Source organism: Zootoca vivipara, chromosome 1, assembly GCF_965207765.1.
Source record: "Zootoca vivipara chromosome 1, rZooViv2.hap1.1, whole genome shotgun sequence".
Taxonomy (NCBI): domain Eukaryota; kingdom Metazoa; phylum Chordata; class Lepidosauria; order Squamata; family Lacertidae; genus Zootoca; species Zootoca vivipara.
In genome coordinates this window covers 87,764,211-87,785,793 of record NC_142582.1, presented here as the reverse complement: position 1 = coordinate 87,785,793, position 21,583 = coordinate 87,764,211, and the positions used below count along the sequence as shown (strand labels likewise).

Here is a 21,583-nt window from a genome sequence, read left to right as displayed (position 1 = left end):
CGCAGCTCCTGCCCCCTCGTTTGCCGCCGCTGCCCGGATTGGCTTGGCGAGGCGCAGCCCGCGAAGGGTTACTTCTTCTCCTTCGGGTCCTTTGTCAGCTGCATCCGCTTGCTTTGAATAATTTACCCGGCAGATTTGCAGGCGGCGCGCTCCTTCCGTCCGGCAACCGGCAAGAGGCCCAGAATCCCCAGGAGTCCCAAGGCCAGAGAATGGGCCTGGAAGTGACCCGCCTATGAGTCAACCATGCCAAGGCTTGCGGTATGCCAGTCAGATCCGGCGTGGTGACTGGAGACGATGTGGGAAGAGATACGAATCCTCCCTTTGCCAACATGCCCCGGAGCTGCCTGCTATCCATATACTGTATCCTGTTCTCATAGTGTACTGTACCAGGGATGTATGGGATAAATATAGGCGTTACCTGGTATCTCCCCACCTGCTGCTAGGAGTGGGGGGGGGAATAAGGCTATCTAGGGCTACTGGCGAGGGTGGACTTTGGCATGGGCGTAGCCAGAATTTTTGTGGGGGGGGGGAGGTGTTTGTTAGGGGGCGGCAGAATCTCAAATTTGTATTGATTTTAGAAATTTTATTGATTATGGCGGGCAGCTGCCACCCCCCTGTCTACGCCCATGGGCTTTGGTCATCTTTGGTAATGCGTGCCCTGAGCGAGGCCAAAATCTGGCACCCCCAAATGGATCTTCTCAGTTATGGCTCTTCTCAGTTTTGCGCCCCTTCGTTTTGACACCCTGTGCGGGGAAACCACCCGCACTGCCCTAAATCCAATGCTGGCTGCTGGCCACAATGCCTATCTTCTGCCTCCGCTGTCAGAGGCAGCACAGCTCTGAATGGTCGCAGGTAGGGAAAGTGCTGTTGTACTCAGGTCCTGCGTGTGGGTTTCCCTTGGTATCTGGGCTGGCCCCTCTGAAAACAGGATGCTGAGTTAGGTCACTGACTTGGGGCTCTTCTTATGAAATGTACTACAGGAACCAGGAGAAGACCTCTGGTCTGTTATGCCTGTGCTGCAATTGAGTGCTATATCTATAGCTCTTCATAAAGGCCAGAGAAACTCACTTGGACTCAATATTCTACTGTTTGCCCCTATGTGGCATAATATATTTTTTACACTCAGCAAAGCTGGGAGACACAAGCAAAAGGGAGATGTGCTCTTTTGTAGTTTCCAGTCATTTCATAAACTAATAGAATTGTAGGGTTGGAAGGGTTTCCAGGGGTCATCCAGTCCAATCTCATGCAATATGGGAATCTCAGCTAAAGCATCCATGACAGATGGCCATCCAACCCCTGCTTTAAAACCCACAATGGAGAGCCCACCACCTTCCAAGGGAGGCCATTCCACTGTACTACTACTACTACTACTAATAATAATAATAATAATTTATTATTTATACCCCGCTCATCTGGCTGGGTTTACCCGGCCACTCTGTCAAAAGAAGCTCTTACCATCAGAAAGTTCTTCCAGATATTTAGTTTCTTGTACCTGGAAGCCATTGGTTCAAGTCCTGCCCTCCAGAGCTGGAGTAAACAAGCTTGCTGCATCTTCCATTTGACTGTCCTTGAGATATTTGAAGATGGCTATCACATTGCCTCTCAGTCTCCTCTTTACCAGGCCAGACATACCCAGCTCCCTCATCTGTTCCTCATAAGGCTTGGTTTCCAGACCCTTGATCATCTTTATTGCCCTCCTCTGCACACGTTCCAGGTTGTCAGTGTCCTTCTTAAATTGTAGTGCCCAGAACTAGACACAGTCCTCCAGGTGTGATCTGGTTAAGGCAGAATAGAGAGGTACTATTACTTCCCTTGATTTTTGTTGATGCAGCCTAGAATGGCATTAGTCTTTTTTGTTGCTGTATCACACTGTTGACTCACATTAAGCTTGTGGTCTACAATGATCCATAGATCATTTTCACATATACTTCTGGCAAGCCAGTGTCCCCCATCTTCTATTAGTGCAGCTGGTTCTCCCTGCCTAAGTGCAGAACCTTATATTTACCTTTATTGAAATGCATTTTTCTAGGTTGGGCTCAGTTCTCCAATCTGTTAAGGTTATCTTAGAATCATAGAATCATAGAGTTGGAAGAGACCACAAGGGCCATCCAGTCCAACCCCCTGCCAAGCAGGAAACACCATCAAAGCATTCTTGACATATGGCTGTCAAGCCTCTGCTTAAAGACCTCCAAAGAAGGAGACTCCACCACACTCCTTGGCAGCAAATTCCACTGCCGAACAGCTCTTACTGTCAGGAAGTTCTTCCTAATGTTTAGGTGGAATCTTCTTTCTTGAAGTTTGAAACCATTGCTCCGTGTCTGCTTCTCTGGAGCAGCAGAAAACAACTTTTCTCCCTCCTCCATATGACATCCTTTTATATATTTGAACATGGCTATCATATCATCCCTTAACCTTCTCTTCTCCAGGCTAAACATACCCAGCTCCCTAAGCCGTTCCTCATAAGGCATCGTTTCCAGGCCTTTGACCATTTTGGTTGCCCTCTTCTGGACACGTTCCAGCTTGTCAGTATCCTTCTTGAACTGTGGTGCCCAGAACTGGACACAGTACTCCAGGTGAGGTCTGACCAGAGCAGAATACAGTGGTACCATTACTTCCCTTGATCTAGATGTTATACTCCTATTGATGCAGCCCAGAATTGCATTGGCTTTTTTAGCTGCTTCATCACACTGCTGACTCATGTCAAGTCTGTGGTCTACCAAGACTCCTAGATCCTTTTCACATGTACTGCTCTCAAGCCAGGTGTCACCCATCCTGTATTTGTGCCTTTCATTTTTTTTGCCCAAGTGTAGTACTTTACATTTCTCCTTGTTAAAATTCATCTTGTTTGCTTTGGCCCAATTGTCTAATCTGTTAAGGTCATTTTGAAGTGTGATCCTGTCCTCTGGGGTATTAGCCACCCCTCCCAATTTGGTGTCATCTGCAAACTTGCTCAGGATGCCCTCAAGCCCATCATCCAAGTCATTGATAAAGATGTTGAATAAGACTGGGCCCAATCCCGATTCTGTCTTCTGCTGCATTAGGTACCCCTCCCTGTTTGGCATCATCTGCACATTTGATGAACATCCCCTCAGTTCCTTCATGAAGTCGTTTCAGTAGGATTTGGGTAGAGACTTCCATGGGAGCCTGCACTCCAAGCAATTTACTCTTAGAAAAGTAGTTGGCTGTTTAAATGAAATATTACCTTTACTCCAGGCCATCTGTTTTGCTGAACTGATACTCTTGTGCTATACCCTTTGCTGCAACTAAAATCCAGCTATTCAAGTTCTGAAAAATGTTGCCCAGTTACCCCAATATGAAATTATGTGTGAATGTGTTTGCAGTTGTTAGAGGCCTGATCTTGTTGATTAGCAGCTGCTGTGTTCTGTTTTGTAGGTAACTGACCAGTCTGAACTACCGGTAGAAATTTACCACTGTAATCTCTCCATTCCAGCTACTTGAAATTAGAGATAAAAAGCACCGCCAGTGCCATGTCACACCAACATGTCATAAAGAAGAGTTCTAATCTCCAATTCTTTTCTTCACTAAGTATCATGGACCAAGTGGTAGGTCTTTGCTTAAAAGGAATGATTATATACATTTCATATTCTAATCACTTAGGTGCTCACAGTAGAGTGATTTTGCAGTCACACAGAAACCTTGCACAAGGAAAACTAGATGTAATTGAATCTAACCTAGACTTCTCGCTGACATTTACCTTTCTATTTCAAGGTCTTAAAAAAATAAATAAACAAAAGAACATTCGGTCATATGAGTGCATGCCTGCAATAGTACAGTCCAGAACCAGATTTTCAACCTCATCTGCTGTTAGTGCAATTTAGATGCTTGTTTCCCTTCATAACCAAAAGAGCTTGCAGCTCTTTGTAGCTGGGTAGAATGAGCACATGTGCACTGTAGTTGTTACAACAATTGCAATGTAAACACGGGGCAGTGCTGTGGTGGCTGTGCTCCTGAATCAATTCTGTGAACATATGGGGAGGTTTCTCCTATTTTGCTTGTTCTCCTATTTAAAGGCAAGGCCTGCAGGGAGATGCCACTCAGAGGACAGGCAGAGCAGCAGAACATACTGCCAGTCTAAAACGGAACAAGGAGGTTCTCATTTAGTGGGAAGCAGGTATGAGTCAGTTACTATCCCAAGAGCAAGTCATCAGGACCAAGGACAGATCATGGAGCAAGTGGCTACAAGCTACAATAACCTTAAATATAGGTCCATGTCTGGTTAGTAGTTTATAGAGCATGGGTAGGCAAACTAAGGCTGGGGGCCGGATGGCCCAATTGCCTTCTAAATCCGGCCCGCAGACGGTCCAGGGATTAGTGTGTTTTTATATGAGTAGAATGTGTCCTTTTATTTAAAATGCATCTCTGGATTATTTGTGGGGCATAGGAATTTGTTCATTTTTTCTCTCCAAAATATAGTCTGGCCACCCCACAAGGTCTGAGGGACAGTGGACCGGCCCCCATCCGAAATTTTTTGCTGTTATAGAGGGATGAACACTGTTACGGGGGGGGGTGTCCTTTGAAGCACCTTCCTGGAGACTATCAGCTCTCTGTTAATCCTCTGGTCCTGACTAGTGCACTAGTCCCATATTTCCTGGGAATGTGGCGGCCAAGAAAGCTATCATCCTTGGGAATTAGGTAGCTAACAAGGAATCTCTGAAATGGAGCTGCTGGTATTTGAGGATAAAGGAAAGGACATTCACAGCACCATAAAGTTAAAGCACATGGCTGCTCCCAAAGTGTTCTAGGAACTGTAGTTTGCCCCTCACAGAGCTACAGTTCCCAGCACCCTTAACTAACTACCAGTCCTAGGTTTCTTAGGAGGAAGCTGTGTTCTTTAAATGTCTCCTAAATGCATGATGTGGATGTGATCTAGGAGTGGGGTGCTTCTCTTTCATCGCTTGGGGGTGATCTCCACAGAGGAGGGGGCTGCTTCCTGGGACAGTTCAGTGAGGGCTCTGTAGAAGTCTCAAGGCCTTCAGTTTGCTAAGATGTTTATTATCAAGAGGTTCCCAAATACAGGTCCTGAGCTTATGGCCGTTGCCTGGAATTGTTTGTTACTCTTTATGGGATTGTCAGAATGAAAGGCTGTGATATTGTTTTGTTCCCCATAGGACTGGGGGTGGCTCTTCAGAGTTTTAGACAGGAGTCTCTCCCAGCCCTATCTGGAAATGCTAGTGATTAAACCAAGGACCCTTCATGTAGAAAACATGTTGCTGTGCCACTGAGCTATGGCCCTTCCACACTTTCCCTTCTCTGAGCAGCAGAATATTCAGGGCAATTCTTTCTAGCAGTAACTTCCCACAAAGACAAAACTGGAGCTGTCTCATGTCTTTGTGAATCTTTTTAATATACAGAATTTCAGACTGTACAGGATTGGTAAGGAGGCAATGCAAACTTTGTTTCTTTAAGACTCCAACAAGCTCAGGGCATTCAGTTCTGCTTATGACAATTTCCTCCTTACAGTGTTCAACAGGGAAAAAGTTTGAAATGTTTCCCCTTTTGTATGTCTATGGTATCCATGTGGTTGATCAAGCAAACAGGTCTAGAAGAAAGACTCCATGATTCAGTGAAATGGTGAAGCCGCATCTCATTTTGGAAAGAAGGTGGAATCTAAACACTGTGGCAATCAGCACAATATATTGCTGATCACATGACTTTACGACAGCCTTTCCCCTCCTAGTGCACTTCTTTGGCTCCCATCAATCACGCTGGCTAGAGCTGGTGGGAGTTGTTTTCCAAATAATCTGGAGAGCACCAGGCTAGCAAAGCCTTCCCTATGGTTTAATGGCTCTGCAGATCTATAATAATAATAATAATAATAATAATAATAATAATAATAATAATAATTTATTATTCCCCAGCCACTCTGGGTGGCTTCCAACAGGATATTAAAAACACAATAAAACATCAAACATTAAAAACTTCCCTAAACAGGCTGCCTCCAGATGTCTTCTAAAAGTCAGATAGTTGTTTATTTCCTTGCCATCTGGTGGGTGGGTGTTTGACAGGGTGGGTGCCACTACCGAGAAGGCCCTCTGCCTGGTCCCCTGTAACCTCATTTCTCACAGTGAGGGAACCGCCAGAAGGCCCTCGGAGCTGGACCTCAGTGTCTGGGCTAAACGATGGGGGTGGAGACGCTCCTTCAGGTTTACTGTCTTCTTCAAGCAAATACTGTATATTCCTGTGTCTAAGCTAAGACTACTTTTTAACCCAGGAAAATCTTCTCAAAAGTCGGGGGTCGTCTTATATGCCGGGTCGTATCCCAAACTCTATATTTTAACTGGAAAAGTTGGGGTCGTCTTATACACCCAGTCGTCATACGCTGGAATATACGGTATATTCTCTGAGAATATCATTCACTTCATTTGGTGAATTCAGATGATGGTGCTATTACCTCTGGGTTTAAATCTGTTCCAACACTTAACTGTAATCTCTCTGGCTCTGTAGAACCAAAGGCTAATGAAGTTTTCTCTCTGGTGACTCCCAGAATGACAGGTCTAGAGCAGAAATGAATTTACCAGTACTTCATTAGAAAGTAAATGTAGGAGTCCAGCTTATGTTCCAGTTCATACATGAGACTTTCTCTAGAAGATATGAAACTGCTTGTGACATTTTAAAACATGAATAGGTTTTTACAGCACATATGAAATAGGTCTTGATCTCTGAAGACTAAAATTGATGAATTAAAATCTTTCAAATGGAAAACACGGACCATTTAACTCTTCCCGTGGCGCAAGAAACTGAAAAAAAAATGTCAGAACGCCCTCCCATCAGAGGTCAGAGAGATAAACAACTACCTGACATTTAGAAAATACCTAAAGGCAGCCCTGTTAGGGAAGCTTTTAATCTGTGATATTTTAATGTATTTTAATGTGTGTTGGAAACCGCCCAGAATAGTGGGGGGCACCCGGCCAGATGGGCGGGGCATAAATATATTATTATTATTATTATTATTATTATTATTATTATTATTATTATTATTATATTATCAAACAAATGTCAAGGATCCTTCCTTTATTACAAAATGGTGAATAATTAAAAATGTTAATACAGTACTTTATTTGTTACAAATACCAAAACATGCAGAAACATACACACCATTAAAAGGCCTCCTTTATGTAAGATAAATTTGATTTACAGTGGGCAAAATATTACCCTCTGCATGGGGTTTTTCCATTCAAATTGGTCATACCCTAGTGACAAAGAATGATTTATAGAAACAGTTACTGGCCTCCATGTTTAATTAACATGTATGAATGCATTTGAAGATCTACAGAATGCCATTGATTTGACTAATAAAATAGTATCATGCAATTTCTCCAGCCATTCTTATTTTGAAGGTTTCCCTTTCCATTTCCATTGAAGAGCAACAACCAATCTAGCAACCACTATACGTATTTTTGTTTGCTTCTCAGTCTTTGACTGAGATAAAGTGTGCTATCAAATATTATGGAAGGGTGTTTCTACCTGCTAAAAGGATATAAAACAAAAAGGTAATGTGTTTTCTGGGAATGCCTGGATAGTGAGCTAGATTTTCAAGCTATTCAAATCAGTCTGGCTTGTTTTGTGGTTTTTCCATTTGGAAGTCCTTTCAGGAGGACATCCTTCGCCTTTACAAAATGGATTGGGATGGTGGTGTTGGGTTGTTGTTTTTATTTTGATTATGTATTTTGTGGTTTTATATTTTGATTTTATTCTGTGAAACATCCTGAGACCTCTGGGTATAGGGCAGTATATAAATTCATTCAATCAATATCCATTGTGTTGGTGCTGGGATATATCAGCTTGTCAGAGGGCTGCAGTAGCCTGTGATTCAGCTTTGGGGAATATGAGGCATCTGAGTAAAATAATCATGGAAATATGAGAAAATCTGTTGCTCTCTTCACAGAGTACCTTTAGGCATAAGCAAAGAAGGGCAATCCATTAACACCTGTTGGTTCTGTGGCCTCACAGAATATTTTTTGGATAACATACCACTGCAGCAGGATCATCCGAGCTTCCCTTTTTGAAGGCTTGATTATGTATTCAAATGTATGAGGTCTTACTTAGTTTTTGGAATATACATTATTAATAAAGAAATTCCATGTTTAAAAAAACGCCTTCCAGCTATTCGCAATTAGCAGCTTCCATGAATATAAAGGGCAATGTTTCATAAAACAAAAGCATTATAAAAGAAAAAACCAACAGTATGAGACAGAATTTTATGTTGCCTCATTATCATCATCACCAATAATAGTAAAAATAAAAATAGCAGCAGAAAAACAACACCAATAAATAGCAGCATCTAACTCAATACAGTATCTTACTTATTTCCTTACCCACATAAAGACTAACATGCAAGATTGTCTTTGGATCGTAGCTGATCTTACCAGGTTAATATGCAGCTGCTAGGTAGGCCTATCAGAGCCAGGGCAACTGGAGGAGCAGGAAGGATGAGGAAACCAAGTGTGCAGGACCAGGTCTCAGCAAGAGTCATAATTAACAAGGCAAGCAGAATTAGCACAAGAAAGGGCAACGGCGATAGGAACATTTTGGTGTATGGTCAAGCAGTCCCAGAGGATGTTATAATGGTAAGGCACAGTCCATAACTGAACTGTGGACTCCGCAAGTGAAATGTAAACTGTCCTCCCAGCAGCTGTTTCCTGTTTCCTTTGGCTGGGGATACTGAAAATCTGAGGCTAATGAATGTCTATCTAAGACCAATGTCTACCTAAAGTTTATTTCAGGTACAGCAATATAGGGCTGAGAAGTGATACAAAATTTGTAAGTTGTGCAGAGTGCTGAAAAGGAAGATCCAGAAGGGGGTCGCTAATTTGCATCTTTAATTATGGAGCAAATCTCATAAACTATTAAATGTGCAAGCTGCTGCAAATAGAATCTGTGTTATATAAAATATGAGATTCCCTTTAAGGAGAATTGAATGATCCCCGAGAATAGTTTTTTGGGGTTGTTGTTGTTGTTGTTGTTTTGTTCCACTTGGAAGACACAAGCTTTCCTTTAAAATCTGAGAGAACCACACAAACGACAGAAGAGAGAAAAGAAGTCAGAGGGAAAGGAGACCTATTCTGAACCGCTAAGAATCTTGATGCAAATGCTATCTGACATGCCAAGGAGGACAACATGCATTATTCACTAGAATGAAGCACAATGAGCCGGGAAGGTGCTTTGCGGAAAAGAATTTAGGTCAGAACTTCCAAGAAAGAAAATGAGTACAGTGTGCTGTAAACAACTTCCCTGAGGGCCTGAGATGGAAAGTACCCCTAGCAGCATATGTTCAAAGGATTGTGAAATCCAGACTTTCCTGGTATGTGAAGGCACAGTAACTGATCTGTAAGTGCATAGGGAACCTGTTAGTTTGTACACCTGCAAACATCATTCTTGTTTCTTGAATGAAAAGATGAGTGGGAACAACCATGTCATATATGGTAAACACAGGAGTTCCCACCACAATATTGAAACACCCAGAATAAGAGTCTTCCCAGAATTATAGTATTCATGGTAGATCTCAAAGTTAATGTTGTTGATAAATTACGAAATTTATTCCCCTTTTTCATTATTTGCCAGTATTTACTATGGCCTTGTTCTAAACATCTAAAGCAGGAGAGCCTATGTGGTGCCCTCGAGATACCCCTGACTATCAGCCATGCCAACTGGGGCTGATGGGAGTTGGAACCCATCAGAATCTATGGGCTACCATCTTGGCTACCCCTGGACTAGAGAAAAGGATAGACATTTCCTACTGGCCTCTGCATCATCACCTGAAGAACTATTAGCAGTAAATATTAGCATTCACTGAATGTCTTACGTTTGGTGTACTGTTTAGTTAATATCCCCACAGCATCTCAAAACCCAAACAGCGACATGATTGTGTCAATCGCCTGTAATAGCTTTTTATTCCATTGATCTGCTAGATAAGAGACAGGACGTCCCCACAGTCCAGTCTGAAAACCTTTTAGATCCATAAAATTCTAGGAGCAATCAAGATCCAACCCCAGGGGGAAGACAGATCGACACACTTCTGTCACAGGTGGTGAAAATTAAAGTTTGATGCAGACGATGTTGTCACTGGACCTATATGTGGAAGGACACTCTGCTTCGTTTCCCAAGTTCCCACATTGTGTTTCATGCACCAGTTGCTGAAAATTGCCTATTTCACAATACTAAACCTGTCATATGAAGAAGTACTTGACATGTAGCTTCTACGTGACTGAATGCTGGCTGGAGATTCCCAAAGGAGCCTGACCTCTGCAGAGCAGGCTGCATTTGGACAACAGTCCCTTATGCTTCCAATCCAGTCTTACCTTATTTAAATCCCGTAATTCGTTTTCAAGACTGGTTCTGTAGGCTCAAAATATATCAGTGGGGCTATTCACTTTGCAAAAGGTCTAGAAACACTGACCCAGTACTTTAAATACTGTGTTACTTTCCCTTGCATCCCTTCAATGGGAGGTGGTTGACATTCTAACTGCGTACAAAAGGGTATTGTTAAATGAAAGCTAATTAGGATGGGATTTCATGTTGCTAAGTACTACAGCTTTGGTATGCAGGAGAGTCAAACAGCAAGGGCAGCGTATAAGTATCAAATGCTTAATACTGCTTCAAACTCCCCATTGCCAAGCAATGGGAAGTTCATTGGAGCCTGTATGGAGTCAATTTCTATTTGTGGCAAATAAGAGTATACAACTCAGCAAAAGCTATCACTATTCTGACCATGCGTTTCAAGCGCCTAGAAGTAAGAGTTCTGACAATGTGGTTGGAGGGCAGGGATGTTTGGCCGCTCTACAGAGCATCTATCTTGTATCAAAGAGGTCACCCTAAATTTAATGAAGAAAGTAATGAAGAAAGTAATTGTGCAGACAACAATGAAAATAGATTTTGAAAGTGTTTTATTTGCTGAAGGCTTATAGCATTTTTGTAATAATCTGTTTAGAAAGTTGAACAGGTAGTTCAGGGACTGTTGTGAATCTCACAACAACACCAATCTAGACCACCAAAATACAGCCAGCTCACCAAGAAAGAAACAACTTTTACAGCCGTTTATGGTTTCACCATGAGATATAGAATGCAAAGGAAGTTGTGTTGGTCCATAAGAGGAAAAAAATCAAAAATTTACAATAGGGACTTGTTAGGGCCAACCAAAATGTCATGAAACGGTGAGCAACATAAGAACATAAGACTTGCCTGCTACATCAGGCCAGTGGCCAATCAAGTCCAACATCATGTTCTCACAGTGGCCAACAGATGCCTGCGGAAGCCTGCAAGCTGGGCACATGTGCAACTGCACTTGGCCCAACTGTGGTTCCCAGCAACTGGTATTAAAGCTTTTGAGTTCTCCAGAATTCTTCCTCAGAATCCAAAGCAGGGGATTGGGGAAAAGAGGAGGCATAGAATAAATAAAAACCTAGCTTGACTTTGTTGTCATGAAGCCTACATTTAGACCTTCTCAAGGTAGAGACTTGACTGAATCAGTCTCTGCCAGGTGTTGCAGGGCCCCACATTGCACCTAGGACCCCTGCACAAAGAAGCAAAGGCTGGCCACCATTTTTTAAAAACAACCTCATGGTCAGCAGTTAAGCTATTACCACTTGCATTCTTGGCAGCATGAACATATTTAAAAACCTCTGTGCTATAGCTAACAGCCCCTTGATCAGCTTCTGTTGCTCTTAGCAATTGGCAGGCTTCCCACAGGTCAAGAAAAGGGTCAGCTAATGCCACGACCATTTCCATAGGGCTGGTTTGTTAAGTTCAGTTGTTGTTTTTCTTATACTACAAACCCTCTAATGAATGAAACGAGCTCTTTGCTGCAACTGAATTATTAAAATGATGAGATCTGTCCCCCTTCCGAACCTATACGCCAAGTACCTATGGAAGCTTGTTCATCTGAAGACGAACGACAGAAAGCACAACCAACAGAGCAACATAGGAAGCTGCCTTACAGCACTGCCCCATCTAGCTCAGTATCACATACACTGACTGGCAGCAGCTCTCCATGGCTTCAAGCATGGGATATTCCCAGCTCTGCCGGGCGATGCCAAGGACTGAATTTTGGCCCTTCTGGGTGCAAAGCAGATACTCTGCCGCTGAGCTTTGGCTCTCCCCAGAACATAAAGCTATCAACAGTCACACCATGCAGATGATGACATGTAATCTGGGGCTGATTAATTCATAAAAGGGAGAACTGATGTATATTGCATGTACAGAGATGATCTGTGTGTACAGTGTCCAGGCTCTGGGCAGCTTGCTGTGCTAATGAACACATGGAGGTTGGATGTCATTCCACTTGAAATGTACCTTATCACCTGATCTCTTGTCATCTGCTTAGCACATAAGAAGAGCCTTCGCAGATCAGATAGCGGCGTGCCTATCTGGTGTGGCATCCTGTTCTCACAGCAGCCAATGAGATGCTTTGGGATGCCTGAAAGTAGGATCTGAGTGCAGCAGCTCTCTCCCAGTCCCAGTAACCAGCTTTCAGAGGCATACTGTACTGCCTTTGACCCTGAAGGTGGACATCGTGACTAGTAGCCATTGATCCTTATCCTCTGTGAATTTGTCTAATCCTCTCTTAAAGCCATCCAAGATGCATCTTTTGCATAGAGCAAGGGATTATACTAGGTGCCCTCCAAAGTAACCTTTCAACTCTAAAATACTGTGATTCTAAAGCTAATTAAGCTGTGCAAAACTCCAAGCCAAATCTCTGGCCCTTTACATTCCTTTAAGCCTTAGATGAGAACCAGGCCTTAGTAGTCAGGCCTGCACGAGGACACAAGAGCTCATGCGAGTTGCTGGCTTTAGGTTACGGTATTTTGTTGTGCTGTGCATAGTGTTGTGAATATTTTGTTGTATGCCATCCTGATAATATGTTTGAAGGTCATTATATTTATTAAATGACCTTTATTTTATTAAATAAAAGCACTGGAGCCTGCATCTGAAGAAATCGATTATCTGAAGTGGCCCCATCAGCACCTCTGAACATCAGAGTTTGCCTCTTTCTACATATCCTGCATCTGAAGTTAGACATTTTTGTGTTTATTGGACATATACTCCCCTACGCATAGGGTTTGGTGGATCACACATACATTTATATTAACCAGATTAGTTTTCTCACCTACCACCATTTAAAAGAACTTTTTTTTAAAGCCTTCATACTGCATGGTAATTCATGTAGGATGGGGGCAAGGGATGCTGCAAGAGGAGAAAATGGATTGTTAAGGGCAAAGTTAATCACAGCGACAACTGGATTGTACTTTGAGCCATCCAGAATGTCAGGATCAGAAAGTCTTAAACCAGGAGCTTTGTACTTAGGCTCTGATTCTCTCTGTTACTAGGGCCACTTATTGGAGGAAGAAACACCAAGCATTTCAAACCTGGATACGTACACTGGTGATCTGAGCCAGTCTCATATCACTTTCTATTGCATAGCTACAAAACTGGCAGCAGGTCTGGGCAGAGGCCAGGTAGAGGGCCTTTTCGGTAGTGGCGCCCATCCTGTGGAACGCCCTCCCATCAGATGTCAAAGAAATAAACAACTATCTGACTTTTAGAAGACATCTGAAAGCAGCCCTGTCTAGGGAAGTTTTTAATTGACTTTATTTATTTAACAAAACCAAAGCACTGCTTGATTGAAAGAGAACCTCCAAGTGGTTTACAAAAATATGTGATAAAACATGAAAACCTCTGATAAAAAAACATTTTATAGCAGGTAATTAAAAACATTCAAAAGCCGATTAGATAAAACGAGATAAAACACATGTAACTTCTACATGTCTAGATGACAAAAAAAATGTTTTAAGCAGAACCGAAAAAAGTACGGCAAAGGTGCCTGCCTGATCTCAAAAGGCAGGGAGTTCCATAGTGGAGGTGTTGGCTCACTATCAGATCGATTTCTTACAAATGCAGAATTATTATTATGTGGCACTTGTAACAGTGCTAGATCTGCAAACTGAAGTGGTGGTGTAGACCAGGGGTCAGCAAACGTTTTCAGCAGGGGGCCGGTCCACTGTCCCTCAGACCTTGTGGGGGGCCGGACTATTTTTTTGGGGGGGGGAATGAACAAATTCCTATGCCCCACAAATAACCCAGAGATGCATTTTCAATAAAAGGACACATTCTACTCATGTAAGAACACGCTGATTCCCGGACCGTCTGCGGGCCTGACTGAGAAGGCGATTGGGCCAGATCTGACCCCCGGATCTTAGTTTGCCTACCCATGGTGTAGACATATATATAGGGATGGTGATCCTGCAAGTAATCTGGGACCAAGCTGTTAAAGACTGTAGAAGCAGATAGTATGTACTTTATGCACCTGAGACTCTCTCCTTGAGAGAAAACAGAACTATGTTAGACAGAACAATGGCGACCTACTATAAGGCAGATCTCTATACAAGACGTGAAGTTGGCGAACCACCTTCAAAATGATTTTAACACCTGACCACTCACTACAGAGTACAGTATTGTCGTGTATGGGGGAAAATAATGGCAGAATCAGCTCTCAAATGCCCAGAAGTAGTTTGACCAAACTGCGGGAGGCAGTGGAAGACAGGAGTGCCTGGCGTGCTCTGGTCCATGGGGTCACGAAGAGTTGGACACGACTAAACAACAACAACAAATGGTCAAAGGGAGCAGACAACTTCTGAATTGCATTTATGTTTGTAGTCTTAATTCAGAGATGTAATATAGACAGATCCCCATCCTTTCTAAATCCACTTACTTGAATTTATGACAGGGTTTTTTTAAGGACAGGTTATGATTCAAACTAGGCTCTGAGGTACTATTACATGTTGTTTTCAGACTCCCCGCAATACTCCTTATCTTCAGCAATAATCCTTTATCTCTTTCCCTTGCTGACAATGAAATAAATCCATTTATCGAAATGTACTCCTTGTTCCTCCTTATCTCTACTGCCGTGAGGAGAAAAGTTATCCAGCATTGCTTCAATATATGCACCCTGGCACCTGAATGCGTTAGTGAGGAAAATGTATTCACACATCAAATGCAGTGAATAACGGTAGCCACTAGATGGCATCGGCAGACAGTATGATGATCAACGTTGCCTGCAAAAGCAGCTTCTCACTTTTCTCTCCAAACTTAGGCATCCCCCACGAGGGGAATGTTTGGCCAGCCCCAGCCAGCAGAGACATTGGTCCGGGATTATGGGAGTCGTAATTCTATAATATGTGGAGGATACATAGTAAATCCCATGACATCCATTTTGTCTGAAAGATGGTAACTGGACTCCTCCTGAGGCTTAGTTTGACCCACGAGTCTGTCTCAGAAATTCTTTTTCAGTACCAAATCCTGCCTGGTGTGAAGTCAAAGCACAGCAGAGAGCTTCTGATCATGTGCAAAGTGTCTTTCCCTCAGCAATGAGTAACCACAGCCCACCCTCACACATTTACAGTTAGGGACAAGTATCAAAGGTGTAGAAGGCAGCCTTCAAGGCAAGTTTAAGAATTGTACATTCTTAATATTAAATTCTGTTACTCACAGAAGTGTAGAATAAACTCTTGGGAGCTGCATTTTTTAGCTCAAAATGATGGGAGGGAGGGTTTGGGAGACCGTTTCCCCACTTGAGACAGCAACCTTTGCACTTAATATTTCTTGACGATCAAGAAAATTCAGCACAGGACTACAAGCCTATTATGAAATATCACAATCCATCTTCTAATGTGATACAAACATCACTTTTCTTTTCCAACAGCCAACCATACAGAAAAACAAGCTTCTTCTGACATTCAACCCAGCCAGATGGGCGGGGTATAAATAATATATTATTATTATTATTATTATTATTATTATTATTATTATTATTATTATTCAAGGTAAAGCTCCACTATGGCGATATGCAAATGCCTTTGGCAGGGATCTAGAAAGTCCTGGGCTTGCACCTTGTCCTTCAGTGTTTTGGGGGGTCTTCTGTTGTACAGTCCTTGACGCATTACACAATGTTTAGGGAAGTTTTTAATGTTTGATGTTTTATTGCATTATTATTATTATTATTATTATTATTATTATTTTGGAAACTGCCCAGAGTGGCTGGGGAAACCTAGCCAGATGGGTGGTGTATTAATAATAATAATAATAATATATTATTATTATTATTATTAAAGAGCACTTTTCCAAACCACAATCATACCCTATCTGTCTTCCTTCGCCTGCTTTCTGCTGCAGTAAATGTTAATTTTGTGGGAGAAGCCTTGAGTTTCCTGGAAGCCCTGAACCAGCTGTGTATGTTTATAAGAACCCTCTGGCAGATGAGTCAGGGAGAGGAGGGCTGAGCAAGGGGGTCTCCTCTCTCCTTCCTGGGAATGAGATAATCTCCAATCACACCCTTCCCTATCAAGGCCTGAGAGATAACAGAGCAGAGAATCCAGCATCTGGCAACAGTTTGCCTGATGTCAGCATGAAGCTGGAGCAAAGGCCAAAACGCTCATGGAGTGAAGCTGCTCTCATCTCTTACTTTCCCAACTTTCACGTTTCAGCCCTTTCAATCCCTCAAAGACATTCACACGGCCTTTCTAGCAGAGGCTGATGGGAGTGGTAGGCCAAAACACCTGGACGGCCTCAAATTGAAGGCTGCTGGTGTCTTTAACCTGTGCACACACCTTGTAAGCCAGGGCAGTAGTATCATTAGGGTCTGGTTACAGAACTGGAGGGTTGAAGCTGGGGATAAGAGAGATAACAGAGTTTCTCAGTGGCAGAGCTGAATTTGAATGTGTTATGACACTGAGAATATTTTAAAATAGTTTTTCAGGGTGAACCAAGAATCAAGGGTACCAGCTCCTGCGGACTGAGGCACTGCCCCCCATCTCTTTTTAGGGGGCTGGGCCCCTCAGTGTTCAGAGAGACACACACACCCGTGCGATGTCAGGTCGGGCCTTCAATCCTCCAGAGAAGGTGGCGCCTCTGCCAGGAATTGACCTATCCAAAATGAGATGGTTCTTTCTGGTGTGTGCTCTGGCCTCTTGTTCTAGCCACTCTAGTTTATTCCCTGCTTCCTCCTGGCTGTCAGTTTTCTTCTCAGCCACTCAACACTCCTTGCCATTGAGTTATTATGGGGCTGCTTTCAGGGTGTGGGCCTGCCTAATTTCCTCCCAATTCTGATTAGTCTATGTGCAGGCCTTAGGGTTCCTCCACACTTGCTATCCTGGTGTGGTCAATGGTGTGGTCTTTGCTCCAGCTCCATGAGCATGGGAAGACTTGGATTTGTATCAGTACGCAAGATGATGGTGAAGATTTTGAGGCCTCAAGATGACGACCTTCTTTCAAAAGTAGGGAATGTGATTTGTGATCAAAAAATAAAAATTACCGAGGGAGGCAGAGCCCTGCTTAAAAACCTCCCAAACTGCAACTAAGATACAATAAAGGCAGGAACATTGTTTGAAAGAGCTCACTTTTACTTGAGTTTAGTACTGTAAAAAGAAACTGGGAGGAAAAAGTGAATCTGAGTGTGCTTTTGAGACTCTTGAGCAGGCATAGGCAAACTCGGCCCTCCAGATGTTTTGAGACTACAATTTCCATTATCCCTGACCACTGGTCCTCTTAGCTAGGGATGATGGGAGTTGTAGCCCCAAAACATCTGGAGGGCCGAGTTTGCCTATGCCTGCTCTTGAGGATACAAACAGGCAGGACCAGCCCTACAATGAGGCAGATAGAGTCAGCTGCCACAGGCAACAGATGCTGAACTGCAGGAAGTGGACAAAGCTGTAAGGAGCATGTGGCTGCCCTATACCCACTACACTAGCCTGCTGCCCTCAAGTGTAGTGAAGGATACTGCTCATTCACCAGTAATGGAGCAACATTCAACTACCAGTCCGATTGGCTTCTGTATGTACCTTGGGGGGAGGGTACCATCTTGTCCTGCAACTCAGGCAGCAAAATGTCTTGAGCCAGCCCTGCTGGCAGGGGAGTCTGTGCAAATGTCCTCCCCACTGTGTCTCATTAGTATCTGGAGTTTGCAGTCAATAGGAATATGCAGGGTTTAAGTCCCACAGATCTGATTATATAGTACTAACAGGGAGAGAGCAGAGGGGGTTTTTCCCATTCATTCCCTGTGGCCAATGAAGACACACAAAAGCCTAGTGAAGTGGGTTGGGGGTGCAGAGAAATCACAAAAGAGCTTGCCTTGCAGCTTTTGAGGGAGCACTGCTCTTGCATTCATAAAGGTCACATCACCCCACATACCGTACTTCAGTGATGCCAACCACCTACCGGTAGTTCAGGGTATTTGTTAAAGTTCCCATCCCTGGCTGAGTGCCAAGCAGTTCCATTCCTTGGTTATCTTTCTTTTCTTCTGAATGCATCCATAGTCGCAGCAGCTGGGCTTGATCTTGACTTTCGGTGATATATGATGCCTGACATCACTTGCATAGCATTTACCCAGCAACCTGCTGACTCTGAGAAAGGTGCAGCAGGGAGTGCTCTGGTATGCGAGGACATCATGTACTACATGCCGTCCAATACCAGACACACAATATATTGCATAAAACTAATCTGCTAACAAGCACATTCTCCTTTCCTAGGACCTGCCAACTCCTACACCTTTGCCTCTCATTAGTTATCCCCTTGTGTAACCAGGACCGGCCACACAATAGAAATTGATTTATTTATCTGTTTCAGTTTTAAGCTGCCCAACGTAGATTAAGATATCAGCATATTTGGCAAAACAGTAGACTTTCAGTACACAACTATAGAACAGTAATGAAGTCAACATTAATAAACAGCAGTCAAAACTGCTGTGATAATGGTATTGTGCCAGCCTATTAAGGCTTCCATTACAGGTGGTCTGGAATCATAGAACCGTAGAGATGGAAGGGGTCCTAAGGGTCATCTAGTCTAAACTCCTGCAATGCAGGAATCTTAGCTAGATCATACATGACAGGTGGCCATCCAACCTCTGCTTAAAAACCTCCAACGAAGGAGAGTCCACCACCTTTCATGGGAGTCTGTTCCACTGTCGAAGCTGCAGCTAATGCAGAATGATGCAGCAAGTCTGCTATTGACATCAATATAAAGCTGTGAAGGACTTGGGACCAACGTACCTTCAAAAACACCATACCTTGTTATATCCTGCCCGGTCACTTAATCTTGGTGTGTGTGTGTGGAGGCTTGGGGAGAAACTCTTAGTATTGTTGAATGTGCCCAAGGTTTGCCTTATGCCCAGGGTCTTTATTGTGTTGGCACCTGCCCTTTGGAATGTGCTTCCAAAGAACATCAGGCAGATACAGTATTGGCCTGTGGGCACCTTCTTAAAATCTGCCTGTTCACCCAGCCTGTTTTCTGAGCGGGTGATGCAGCTATGTTGTCATATTAATCTGATCTATTGATTTGTGATGTATTTTGTACTTGTTTTATAAATGCATTTTCATTGTTTATCTGCTGTTCACCATATTTTTTTCTAAATGTTGGTGGTACAGTATATAAATTTTGGTATATAATTTTTTGCAAATTAAAATATATACAGTTACTGCAGAATTGTGAGACTGTTGCTTTTTGAAATGCCAGAGCCACTTACTTGAAAGCCTGACACTCAGTTGTCTCTCTGGCTTGGGCATGCTGGGCTGGTGTTTGAGGCTCTTTGGCTGAGCATCCTTGCCTGTTGCTTGACTCAGAGTTGCAGGCTACAGGGCTCAGTTGGAAGTGCATAAGACTAAATTTTAGGGTTGTGGGTTCAAGTCCTATATTGGGCAAAAAATTCTGGTCCCTTCAAAGTCTACAGTTTGATAATTCTATGATCTCGTTCCAGGGATCCCTGGCATTGTGGGCTTGGGGATCTCCCATTCAGTGGGGATGCTCAGTGCCTTCTCTGTTGACACAACTGATATATCGGCCTCTAGTCTGTGCATTGAGGTTCCTGCTGGAATCCAAGGTCATGGCAACATGACCGACACTAATATTTTCATGTGAAATACAGTACATGCATTTCTGAACTTTTCATTTTGGTGGCTCTCCAAGAGGTGGTGCATCTCTGAATGGTCTGCATTCAATGAGCATCACATGAAAGAAGCATGAGGGGTGTTTGGGCCATACAAAATGAAGACAAATATACTTCATAAAGAACATGAAAAGTTTTGAAGGTAGGAGAGTACTCTGCATTCGAACAGCTGTATTTTTTGGCATAAACATTCCCTAGATGAGCAGAGAACAACGGAGATATACTAAATGCCTCTCAAGTTCTGGACATTGTTTTCTTTGTTGCCAGACTCAGAGGTTATTTTCTTTCTCTTTTTCTCAAATATCCCTTTGGGAAATCCTTAGGCACTTCAGCACTAGTTATTTATTACAATACATTTGCCACCATGCATAATGATTAACATAATTGGAAAGCTCAGTGCCTCACAGTCTGTTGTCTGCCAGGTGCTGTTGTCTGTAGAGCTGGGAATCATTGGGCAAAGGAATGCTTCTCTGAGTGTAAAATGGCAACTATGTCCGTACTAAACTCAACTCTGTCTAGACGTCAGCATTACACAAAGCCTGTCAAATATTTTATGTGCTGTTATTTCTGGTTTTCTATTTGTGTTTGTTTGTATAGACTCTGCTTACCTATTTTTCTTTTCCACTCACAAGTTTCAGCAGACTCCTGTAGCCAACAGGGTTTAACCTTCTGCTCATTAGTTGACAATAAGGAGAACCATCTTGGATTCAGACCAAATGTTTATTCAGCACCATCTTTCACCTAGTACCCAGACAGGGGCCTCTTGGGAAGCCCACAAGCAGCACCCAGCAGGCCTCTCCTCTTTTTTATAAATTTATTTTCCATTTTTTCATTTTATAAATATTATAACAAAAATAAATTTACATAAGCATTTTAAAAAAACAACCCACAAATATTAATATTTACCTCCTCCCCTCTTTCAGTCCACAAATATCCACCAGCTCCTGTTGACCAGCTTTCGAAGGCAAACGTCAACCAGCTTACATCCACACACATCAGCCTGCTTCTGCCTTGCAGTATCCATCAGCTTCTGATTGTGAACTCCACCGACTTCCACCCACCAACATCTGGCAGCGTCCATTAGGTCCATTACTAGACATCAGCCAGCTTCTGAATATGGATATCAGCAGCCTTCAAGACACAATCCCATTCAGCAAGCAAACTTGCCTTATTATCAGTCCATAGCATTCTGCTGGCCTCCTTCCATTTGCCAGTCCACAAATATCCACCAGCTCCTGTTGACCAGCTTTCGAAGGCAAACGTCAACCAGCTTACATCCACACACATCAGCCTGCTTCTGCCTTGCAGCATCCATCAGCTTCTGATTGTGAACTCCACCGACTTCCACCCACCAACATCTGGCAGCGTCCATTAGGTCCATTACTAGACATCAGCCAGCTTCTGAATATGGATATCAGCAGCCTTCAAGACACAATCCCATTCAGCAAGCAAACTTGCCTTATTATCAGTCCATAGCATTCTGCTGGCCTCCTTCCATTTGCCAGTTCGCTTCCTATAAATGGAAGAAACCTGTGCGGTGCTGAATGTCACAGCCATTTCAAGCTGTGCTCTACTCAAGTGCTTTGTGACATCACAAGCAGTCCACAGGCAATGGCAACAATTGCGGAGGTATCA

At 43.1% G+C, this 21,583-nt stretch overlaps 1 long non-coding RNA gene across 2 annotated transcripts; it reads left to right on the top strand.

The window, feature by feature from the left end:
• The first annotated feature begins 119 nt into the window (after positions 1-119).
• LOC148687654 (uncharacterized) lies at positions 120-15,203 on the top strand. 2 transcript variants are annotated; one of them, XR_015950037.1, is made up of 4 exons: positions 196-360; positions 2,427-2,573; positions 3,452-3,563; positions 7,907-15,203. It is a non-coding gene; the product is annotated as an uncharacterized LOC148687654 (long non-coding RNA). The 2 variants fall into 2 exon arrangements; XR_015950036.1 differs by lacking the exon at positions 2,427-2,573 and having other exon boundaries at positions 120-258.
• Positions 15,204-21,583: the final 6,380 nt, after the last annotated feature.